Consider the following 11,666-nt stretch of genomic DNA (forward strand, 5'->3'; position numbering starts at 1 on the left):
GAGTACATTGTAAAGAGAAAGAGACATCATGGCAGACTCATGGGGGCTCTCTTAGTCAGGGGCATATGGAACAGCTACCAACAGAGGAAAGATGTCAACAGAGGAAGGTCAGCGATTCCAAGACAAACACTGTCATGGTGAAGTAAAAGAGGAGGGTGCCATGGTGAAGTAAAAGAGAGAATGAGGGGCTGCAGGCAGGAGAACATTGTCATCATTAATACTGGCAAGGGTTGAAGGAGGAGACACATGCTGCTCCTTTGTGTCCATGGTCCCCAAGGTAAAGAGAGCAAAGCTTATATTTAGAGACCATCAAGACAACCTTACCAAGAGGCTCCAGTAGTTCTTTGGCCCCCTAATAGGTAGTTCTCCCTGGTCCACAGCCTTGGAGACCCTCGGAGGCAAAAAATCTAGGCCTGAAGAGAAAACACATGCAAGACACAGCACAGAGGAGACACAGCCTATGCTATAGTACAAAGGTAGACAAGCCGTGCTAAAGCTAATGTGCAGTGTTGGTCCTGGGCATGGGGCTCTATTTATACCCCACATGGGAAGCTAGTGAGCAAGACAAAGGTGATTGCAATCAACTCAAAGGTCAGTAAGGGAATCGTGAGCTACAGAATTATGAAGTGAAGTCTGCCGTGGGTCTCAGAGGAGCCATCTTTGTTGTAGGATTGAGAATGTTGCCTTCTGTAGACACATCTGTGAAGCTTGGCTGAATGTTTCACTTCAGAACTTTACTTAGCTTTTCTAAGCAGGGAAGGGACAGGGTAGTGCTGAGCTCTGAGGAAGAATATCCTCATGAGACAAAGCGTAGTCTTTAGTGTATAAAATAAGTAAAGTGGAACTACTTGGGACATTAGCTATAACCAAAAATTCTTCTACCATGAGCCCTTTTGGGCATAGTAGATATAGATTAAGGAGATGAGCAGAGTTGAGACAGTGATGTAGGAATCCAATTTTATACCAACTCTTATTAATCAAAGTCTTCTGCCTGTGGTTAGTTTCTTAAATTTTCCTCTGAGATCTCATATTGCAAAGGAGCCAGTCACTTCATCTGGTCCACTCTCGGCCCACCAGCACTTTCCTAGGAGGATCCCACAGTTTTCTCTTTACATGAAATGGAAATGCAAATCTGGAAGGAGAATATGGAAATGTACTCTTTTAAGCAAGCGACATGTCAGACATCACAATGGAAACCAAAGAGGTGACAGGGAGTTTAAAGGGATGTTTCAGAAATGAAAATAAGCCTTTGAAATGGGCAGTGGAAACGGGAAGGAATTGCAAAGCTAGCATGTAAAAAGAGCTAATTAGGAGAAGTCAGAACAGAAGTGACTCACAGGAAGAAAGAAACAGATGCTATATGCAGAAGGGCATTGTGGGTGTCAACGTGGAGCCTGTGGAGTATGGGAGGATTCTTGGGGGACCCACTCATAAACAAGGTGGAAAATGGAGCTTCATGGGAACATTGAAGGTGACAGTCTACTGAGGAGGGCAGAGCTGCCTTACAGTCATGAGTCCTTCTTCCTGACCACACTTCCAAGGGTTCCCTGCTCAGAGGCTCTAGAAACAGCAGTACCCAGACAACACTAGAGGGCCTTCCTCCCTGAACACCTTGGAGCATTCTAGAAGGTGATGGATATGAAAATTCCTCTTCTGCTTACTCCACAGACCTGTTTTCTCTCCAGCTGATGTCAAGCCTGCAGGGGCTCCTTAGGGTCATGCCTCAGCCATGTAGGGACATCTAGATCTGCACTCTACTTTCTTCTAGGCAAATCTTCTCTGGGAATTCATTTTTCAATCCCACTTACACCCTGATGACTCCCAATCCCAGGACCCCCATCCTTGTAGATCTAGACAGATGTATGCAAATGTCTGCTTCTGAGTGTTTGATCTAAAACTAAACATACTAGTCTTCCCGACCTCAAACCGGATCCTATTCCACTGCAGCCAAACTAGGTAATCTGGGAGCTCAGGTGCGTGGGTGTGTCACCATCAGTATCATCAACCCCACATCTGACCTCCCTCTGTGATCCCCAAGTAAGGGGCATCTTTCTCTAGGTTCCTCCCTGTACATCATCCCCACTCATCAACCTTGCTCATCCTTCAGCTCTCAGTTCAAACACTGCTGCTTCTGTGGCTTAGGTAAGACCATTGCTACACACACTTCATATCTTCACTGCTAAAGGACTGTGTGTGTGTGTGTGTGTGTGTGTGTGTGTGTGTGTGTGTGTACACTTTCACTCAATAGGATGGGTCAAAGGAGGCCCTAACACTGGTGAGCTCATTGTCTTTACCCTTTGACTCTTCTATGGGCTTATCAGATTCCTTTGTATCCTGGTTGGATATCCCATCCTGGTCACAGGGACTAGTCCACACATCCTTAGTCTTTGTCCAGAGTACAGCAGGAAGGGCTGTTCAATGGACAATTAATAAATTAAATCTTATCTTCCCAGTTCTGTAGAAATCTTATCCCTGATCTTCCAAAAGGGAAATATTGCCTCCTGCTCTGGTCATGTGGCTAAATAGAGGGAGGGAGGGAGGAAGCCTGAACCAGGACCAGCCAGCATGACCAGTTTTTCCCTCTAGATTTGTACACAAATGGCTGTGGTTCCTCTTTTTTTCTTTCTTTCTTTCTTTTTTAACTTGGAGTATGAAAACATCCTGGGAGCTGGGCCCAGAGATGTATTGTTAGAAAGAGAAATACCAAGACCTGTTTATGCCTATGATTCAGCCAGGAGAAAGCCAGCAAGCATCCTCAAGAGATGGGCTAATTCTTTACAGACCATGGCTCTGTCTTTGAGAACACTTTTGACAGGACATCCTAGGGCCACAGTCAGGACCATGGCACAGCACATTCCACAAGGAGCAGGTAGACTAGGAGCAAGTAGAGATCTTGTCTGGATGTGGTCTTGCCTTTTGGTGGTGAGTGTAAACATCCTTAATATTATTGGTTGGGTGACAAATTTTTGATTGAGTTTAGAGAAAACCCCTCAGGTGCTGAGTCCTTTTTAAAAATAATTTTTCATGAACACATTCATGCACTTATAGACAATTGTCCTTGTATATTAAAATGATATATTTTTAAAAGATTTATTTATTTATTATATGTAAGTACCCTGTAGCTGTCTTCAGACACACCAGAAGAGGGCGTCAGATCTCATTACAGATGGTTGTGAGCCACCATGTGGTTGCTGGGATTTGAACTCAGGACCTCCAGAAAAGCAGTCAGTGCTCTTAACTGCTGAGCCATCTCTCCAGCTCCTAAAAATGATATTTTAAATGAAAAGAATACAGTCAATGAAAAGCCTGAGAGCAGTCAGCATGCAGCCATCTGTGGAGCTCAGTGGAAGCTCCCAACAGAATGAAATGGAGTCTCCCTCCATTTTGTTTGCCCAGGTCCTCAGGATATTTGGAACACAGACAAGTTCAGTGAATATCCACAGCATCTACCATTGGAGGTTTTGTTAGTCTGACCTTAGATGAATAGCTTTGTAAAGCTTCAGAGATAATCTCATTTCACTAGTGAGGAACCAGTCTCCATCAATCCTTCTACACTGAAGAGTTTGTTTATTGGTGTGTATGTGGGAGGAGGTTGTGTGTGGTGTGTGTGTCTATATGTGTGTGTGCTGTGTGTGGTATATATGTGTGTGTGTGTGTGTGTGTGTGGTGTGTGGTATATATGTGTGTGTGTGCTGTGTGTGGTATTTGTGGTGTGTGTGTGTGTGTGTGGTGTATGTGGTATATATGTGTGTGTGTGTGTGTGTGTGCTGTGTATGTATGGTATGTTTGTGTGTGTGGTGTGTGGCATGTGTGGTATATGTGTGTATGGTGTGTGTCTGTGTGGTGTATGGTGTATGTGTGTGTGCTGTGTGGTATGTGTGATGTATGTGTATATATGTATAAATAGTGTATATGTGTATGGTGTGTGTCTGTATAGTGTATGCTATATATGTGGTGTGTGTGTGTATGTGTGTGTGTGCTGTGTATGAATGGCATGTTTGTGTATGTGTGTAGTATGTATGATGTATGTGTATGCATGTATGTATAGTATGTGTCTTAGTCAGGGTTTCTATTCCTGCACAAACATTATGACCAAGAAGCAAGTTGGGGAGGAAAGGGTTTATTTAGCTTACTTCCACATTGCTGTTGATCACCAGAAGAAGTCAGGACTGGAACTCAAGCAGGTCAGGAAGCAGGAGCTGATGCAGAGGCCATGGAGGGATGTTTCTTACTGGCTTGCTTGCTCTGGCTTGCTCAGCTTGCTCTCTTATAGAACCCAAGACTTCCAGCCCAGGGATGGCACTACCCACAAGGGGCCCTACCTCCTTGATCACTAATTGAGAAAATGCCTTACAGCTGGATCTCCTGGAGGCATTTCCTCAACTGAAACTCTTTTCTCTGTGATAACTCCAGCCTGTGTCAAGTTGACACACAAAACCAGCCAGTACAGTATGTATGTGTATGGTATGTGTCTATGTGATGTATGCTGTATATGTGGTGTGTGTATGTGTGTGTGTGTGTGTGTGTGTGTGTGTGTGTGTTTGGGTGCACATACCTACGTGTACACCAGTGGAGCCCAGAGGTTCAGTTTGGGTGTCTTCATCTACTGCTTCCCACCTCATTTTTTGAAACAGGGTCATTCCCTGTACATGAAGGCCATTATCTGGCTAGACTAGCTGGCCAGTGACTCCCTTGTATCCTGCTGCCTCTGCCTCCTGGTGTCAGGATTGCTGATGTGTGTCATCATATCCGGCCTTTTGAGTGGTAGTGGGATCTGAATCAGACCTTTATGCTTACATACAAGCCCTTTACACTCATCTTCCTCATCTCCTCAGCCTCTTGTTTGTTGTTCTTTCTGGCTTTCTTTTTCTTTTTTTCTTGTTCTCTTAAATAATCCTTTTATTCAGGTATTGTAACACTAACCTGTGATCCCAGCCCTCTGGAGATAGGAGCGTACATACATTTCACATTAGGTCACTCTTTGATAAGCTCTCCTTGGGGTGACATCCAAGTCCTCCCAGTAAGGCATGGCTGGGTCTTGGGGCTGCAGTGCCTTTGGTCTTCACTCAGCCCTACAGATCCTTCCAGCATCCACCTTAGGACTTTAAGTACACCCTACCTCCCTGCCTCTCTGTCCTGCCCCAAAAGACTAAACTTGCCAGCTTTGTCTGGTGAGCTCCAGTTTCCTTGAGTCTCTGCTTCAGCAGCAAGGGTCAGACCCTCCGAGACAGCCTCAGGTCCTGTTCTTGGTTGAGCTCGGCACTCTGCTTTGCTCCTGGATTTTATTGGCATCTGCTGTTCTCTTATTCATGTGCCTTCTGTGCTCCCTAACATGCAACAAATCCCATGAAGGCAAGAGATCACATTATCTTTTCAGGGTCTGAGTGTTTGTTTCACCCCCAAAATTTGCATGTTGAAGTCTAATACCCAAGGTAATAGAATTAGAAAGTAAGATTGAGAAGAGCATTACATTATGAGGGTACAGCTCTCAGGAATAGGATTTGCACCATTATATAAGAGGCCTACAGGAGAACAAGCCTGCCCCTTCTCCATGTGAGGATGCATAGAGGTTTTCACCCAGGAGGAAAAGGCCCTCACTAGATACTGAATCTGCTTGTGCTTAGCTTGATGTGTCAGCTTGTAGAACCACGAGCGGACATTCCCCTTGACTCTGCGTTATCCACTCTGAGACATGTGTGTTACAGCAGCGAGAGTAAGCTAAGACATCCTTGACCATTCTGAATCCACGGTGTCTCCTGTTGCTTCTGGAACATAGTAGGTATCCAGTAAATATGGTGACATGTGTAGGAAAGCTGACGTAATGGGAAGCCAGAGGCCGCTGAGCATTTTTTGGAGTGTGCGCTCTTTCCTCAGCCCCTATAGGTGCTGGGAATTGGACCCAGGTCCTTGCATGATGCCATCCACTGAGATATATCCCATGCTGAACTTCTGGTTCCTGATGCATAGTTTTTCAACCTTTATCATGAGAAAAGTTTTGGTATGCCAATAAAGGCTTACCAAGCCCAGAGGGAATGATCAGGATGAATGGCCACTGGACTAGATGCTCAGGTCTTCCTGCTCTGGGGGTTCTGAGGAACATACAGATGGGAATACCCTTATATACAGGAAGGCAGTGGGGACCTGAAAAGGTAGGTTATGGTAGTGGGGAAAGTTCTAGGGAGAAGAGGAGAGAGGGTAGACTCTGTCAGTGCAACCCCTGAGTAGGAATGGCCCCAAGGGTTTAATGGTTCTTTTCTCCAGGGCACAGTCAATCTGATGAACACGCTTCCCTCTTTCCTAGCTGTCTCCGTGGACCAGACCCAGCAAGCTCCACTCTGCAGAGACAACAGATGGTTGAGGATTCCTGAATGACTGCAGCTGCCCACTTCTCCAGGTAAACAGCGCAGCTAGGCGAGCCTGGGAGTTTCAAAATCACACAGGGCTGGCTGCGGTCTCTTCCATGAGCATGTTTATTTCAGAGGTGATTCAGAATGTGACAGCAACGTTCCACTTGTGCACACAGAGGGACACTAAATGTGTAGACATACGTTCTCTCAGCAGCAGCCTCACCCCGAATGGCCCTGGTTCTCTGTGCTTACTTGTACCGTTTGTGAAGAATGAAGTCTTACGCTCTGGCTAACACATCCTCTTTCTCACCCATTCCGCCCCTGTGGTTAAGGATTCTTGCCTCCAGCACACAGAAACCAAGGTTATTTGAATAGCAGCTTTTGAATAAGAGCAAATGGTCCCTTAGAGGAAAAAAAAAATATCTCAGCGAACATTTCTATTTGCAAAACCACTCCCTAGACATTTGTTTACCACTAACAAGTTGACTTCTTGTTGCTGGATTCTACTGGAGTCTAAAGAGGCACCTGCTATGTGTACCTATTGTGGGTTATGAATGACTCGGGCAGAGCAGAGCCTCTGGGCTAGGGTGGCTTTTCTGGGTGTCTGCTGTTAGATCCTTGTATCTATCTGTCTCTCCTTCCTCGATTCACAGTCTAGGCTTGCATTGCAAACATGCCCTTTGAGGATTCTTTCCCCTGTAACCTTGCTTTTGACATCTGCATAGGATTCATAGCTCTGCCTGCAGACAGGGGCAGCATCCTCCCCTGTGTGAAGCTGCTGGCCATGGCCACAGCATGCTGGTTCATGTCTATGTCTTTGTTTCCTACCACTGTCAGGCAGTCCTTACGCTGAGAGTCACAGGTGCTCTGCCCAGCTGCTGCCTGCTGACGGGGAGTTTCTGTGCCTGCTGTCTGCCATACATGCATTGATTTCCTTCTCTCTGATTACCCTGGAGGGTGGGTGCTAGGTCAGACTTGGGACATGCCCCATACACTGCAGCTGCCCTGTACCAGCTGGGGCTTCTAATACCACCCCCCCCCCCCAAGATAAATCAATACCCTGGCTCGACATGTTATCTTTACAGGGGAGTCTGAGTGACGACTATGTGCACGTGAGACTCTGTCACTGACAGTTGATGATCATCACAGGAGGACACCTCCTATCAACCCCCTTGCCAATGACAGGCTCAGTGGAAAGTTTAGGTCTCCGCTTGAGAGATTGTTAACCTTAACTTCCAAGGCCTCCTTGCCCTTTCCCTAGGGCTCCCTGATGACAATCATTCTGGAAACTGCCTTGCCTGCAGATTGGTAGCCTAGAGACACCCCAAAGCGGCTATTTTCAAAATTATTCAAAGGAAGAAGAAACTTTAAAGTTACATGTGACTTAGACAAGATGGGTTCTGAATATATAACGTGAATAATGAGTAAAAGGTGAAAGTCATCCGTGGACGGATGAGCTGCATGAATCCCTGGCAATCTCCGTTTTCGCTGCTGCTATCTTGAAGTCTGCTCTCCCTGTGGAGACTGAGCCCTGTTACTGGGGCAGTGTTGTCTCGAGGCCTGACCTTTCTACCCCAATACCAGCCAAAATGCCAGATGCCAATAATTGTAGGTTTAGAGGAACAAGAACAAGAATGAGTTTGCTCCAACTGGGAATCACCTGAATGGGAGCTCAGGAACTTTGTATTTTAAATGAGAAAGCTATCTCAGGTCAAGCCATTTCGGGGTAGGGGGGTGGGTGAACTTTGAGCCATGTAATGATGTTCTTTTCCATAAGCCTGAAATCATATACCTGGGAGGGCCATTTGACAGAGTGCTTTAAAATACTGTTAGAGAATCAAGCCCAGAGGTTATTTGGCCTCTAGGGGAAAGCCATTCTTCCCCACGGAATATCTTTTTCCATGACTCATTAGCTCTCTGGGAATCAGAGAAGGGTGTTTCCTAATTATCCTGGGGCAGGGAAAAGGGAATGTCCTCTACAGAACAGCATGAGAATCTGTCAGACCCACAGTGAGGTCTGGGCTCTGCAGCCTGGGAGCTAATCCCTAAGAGTGTTTGTACAGGAAGATGGCCCCACAGTGTTTGCTTGAGACATCTCCATCTGTGGTAACAGAGAGCTCCAGTGTTTGGAGAATCAAGGCCAAGAATGCAGGAGTGGTGTCTAACCACTGCTCCACATGACAGGGGCAGGCTGTCTTATGAGTTGATGTGCAATCTTTGCTTTGTGTCACCCCCAGAAGCTCCTTGCTCCACAGGAGTCACGGAGCTGGGGCCAGCTGGAAAGCAGGCCATGGGATAAGAGGTGTGAATGAAGGTTCCCAGTTGCTACAGATAACAAGGAGGGACATGTTCCCCAGTCAGACAGGGGCTCTTCTCCATCAATGTAAACTGCGTCAGGCAGGATCTCAATGCAGCCAAGAGAAATGGCCCGAGTGGGTTCCTTGATTATACTGGAGCCCAGTGGGAGCCATGTCTGAAGCAAAGAGGCCTGAGAACAGGATCTTGTGGTTATGTTGGCAGAACCTAGGAAATGTCAGATTGATTGGGGAGTGTGAGGGGAAAAACAACAAGAACTTGCCTTCTCCAGTTTGGGGGAATTTCTCCTGGCATATAGAGCAAGGGATTTTTCCAGAGAGGAGGGACATTGTAGTCAAGGCAGGAAGTCAGCTTTCCAAACTCAAGAAGCAGAGATCTCTGGGAATTACTCTTGGCCTCCTCTCTAGCCCTGCCTTAGTTCTTCATGGCCATAAGGGATGGAATGAGCACAGAGTCATACAATGAAGTCCATGACTAACATGGGTCATATGTAGGAGGAATGGGCCAGCATCAGAGTTGGCATTTAATAATAATAAACCCATATTTTAAATTTATTGGTCAAGAACTTTCAGAAAATTATTTGAAGAATTTTTAAAATTTTAGTGACGTCAACTGTTCATTGACATGGACATGTCCTTAGGATGTGAAGGGCAGTCCCCTCACATTTAGGTCATCATGCTAGAAACCTGATTGGGTCTATTATCTTACTAATTCCAGCACATATCAGTTCTGGTATGAGGGCATCTTTAGGAGTGTATCCACCTCTTTGATAGTGTCCACAATTTCTCATTGACACATCAGTGACCCTGACTCGCACTGACCATTGGTCAGTCTTGGGCAGGTGGGGATGTTTCAGAAACACAAAGAAGGCAAGTGTCAAACAGGAGCCAGATCACTGTCGGGCCATAAGACCATCATTCCCTGCTATTTCTTATCTTTACCAACTCGACTCACTAAGGGTCTTAACCTGTAGTTATGACCAAGACAGGATTTCTCGACTACCAAGGAGTAGTACTGATCCTGCCTGCCTAAGCCTGAGATCCAGAAAGCCAGGCTGAATGTCTGTCCCTTGTGACAGTGACTGCATCTCCTGTTACTCTAGATGTCTAGTCTCAGCTGCAGGCTCCATCCTTAGCCTCCTGACTGCAGCTTACCTATTGGGTGTTGTGGACCTGCTCACTGATTTTCTGTCCTGAATATGGATGGCAGCTCATTTTCCATTCTCTACTAGACCTGTTTCACCATATAGAAGATGTATAATCTCCACCTTATCACTGTGGGTCTCTCCTGTTACACAAAGACATACACACCACAGCATATACATGCCACATCATACATACCGCACATATATACACACACCATATTCATCATACACCACACATACACACAAGAACATACACTATCCCCATCCAATCCCACACCCACTTACCAACCCTCACATCATATATACACCCCTTGCCCACATCTACACACATACCACACTCACAGACATGCACACCACACACACACGCCCCTCTGCCTAGACCAGTGATTCTTAACCTGTGGGTCTCTGGGTTGAGACCCCTTGGGAGCTGAACAGCCCTGTCACAGGGATTACAGATCAGATATCCTGCATATTGGATATTTACATTACAATTCACAACAGTAGAAAAATTAAAGTTATGAATTAGGAACAAAAATAATTTTATGATTGAGGTCATCACAACATGAGGAGCTAGCTATATTAAGGGGTCACAGAAGGTTGAGAGACCTACTGGCCTAGACCGTCTTTCAAGATTCAGTCCAGATGCCAAGGACAAGGATCCCCTCTTCTATTTGTGGCCAGTCTGCAATGTAACAATCCATCCCAGGCCACCTTCTCTTCTCCAGCCCAGGCCTGAGGTTGGGAAGCAGTTCTCTAGGCAGCCTTATCTTCTTGCCTCCCTAGAGCTGCCAGAGAAAGTTCTCCAGGGCCTGGCAAGAAGGTGCTTCTATTTTCAATGGCTGGTTGAGAGCCATGAACACTGGGGTAGAGGTGGCAGGGAGCATGTAAGCTTCTTCCCAAGGCCAGGCCGGCTTATCGTTTTCAACCTAATGCCTCACCAACCTGACCATCAGTCCTTGAGTGGAAGAGAAAGGTCTGTGAGGCTGTGGACCCCAAGGCTCTTCTCCACTCTTTAACTCTTCTTTCCCTAGTCAGCCACCAACTCTCATCCTGTTCTCAGGGCCTGCCCTCTTGGTCCCACTGCCATGTTGGAGCTGTTCCATAGGAGGAGGTCCAGAGGCATCTCAGTGGCAGCCTTAGACTCTGGTCCGCCCTCGGCTTGGTAGTGAAGATACCTTTATGGCCATTTGTCACTTGTATTTCATAGCCCACTTTTCTCCAAGGAGCCCCCATGCAACAACTGTGGCAGATGTTTTCTTGGTTGTTATTTGTCTCTTGCTTTTTTGGAGACAGAACTGTATAGCCCGGGCTGGCTTCAAATCCAAAATTCTGCCTCAGCCTGCCAAATGCTAGGATTACAGGCATGCATCACTGCACTAGGCTCCAGATCCTTATTTTAAAATTATCCTTGTGTCTCTTTCCTGTCTGCCATCCCAGTGTTATTACCAATCAGCTCATCTGGCTCTCTGCAATCCACATGTTCCCCAGGACCACTTTACAGGTTCTTTGAAGTTCTTGGGCCAAATAGTCCTACAAAAGGTACAACTACTGGAGGCTCTCCTTTCAAGCACAGGGCACAGTATGACTAGGGGTGCCAGGCAGTAGTGAGGACGACATTGTGTATGTTCCCTAGGTACTCAGTGTCCTAAGGCCACTCTAATTAAATCAATTACCCTGTAAGCCGTAGTGTTCACTCGACACCGAAGAGGAAAACACACACTGGATAGTATCAGAGGTGAACCATGGGCCTTGCTAAGAAGCTATTAATCAGTGTGGTTTTGGCCTCTGACTAAAAGGCATTGCCCCTGGAAGGCCTCTGTGAACTCATCCCCTGCTGGAAGCCTGAGCGTTCATGGATA

This window comes from Mastomys coucha, unplaced genomic scaffold (genome assembly GCF_008632895.1).
Source record: "Mastomys coucha isolate ucsf_1 unplaced genomic scaffold, UCSF_Mcou_1 pScaffold23, whole genome shotgun sequence".
Lineage (NCBI taxonomy): Eukaryota > Metazoa > Chordata > Mammalia > Rodentia > Muridae > Mastomys > Mastomys coucha.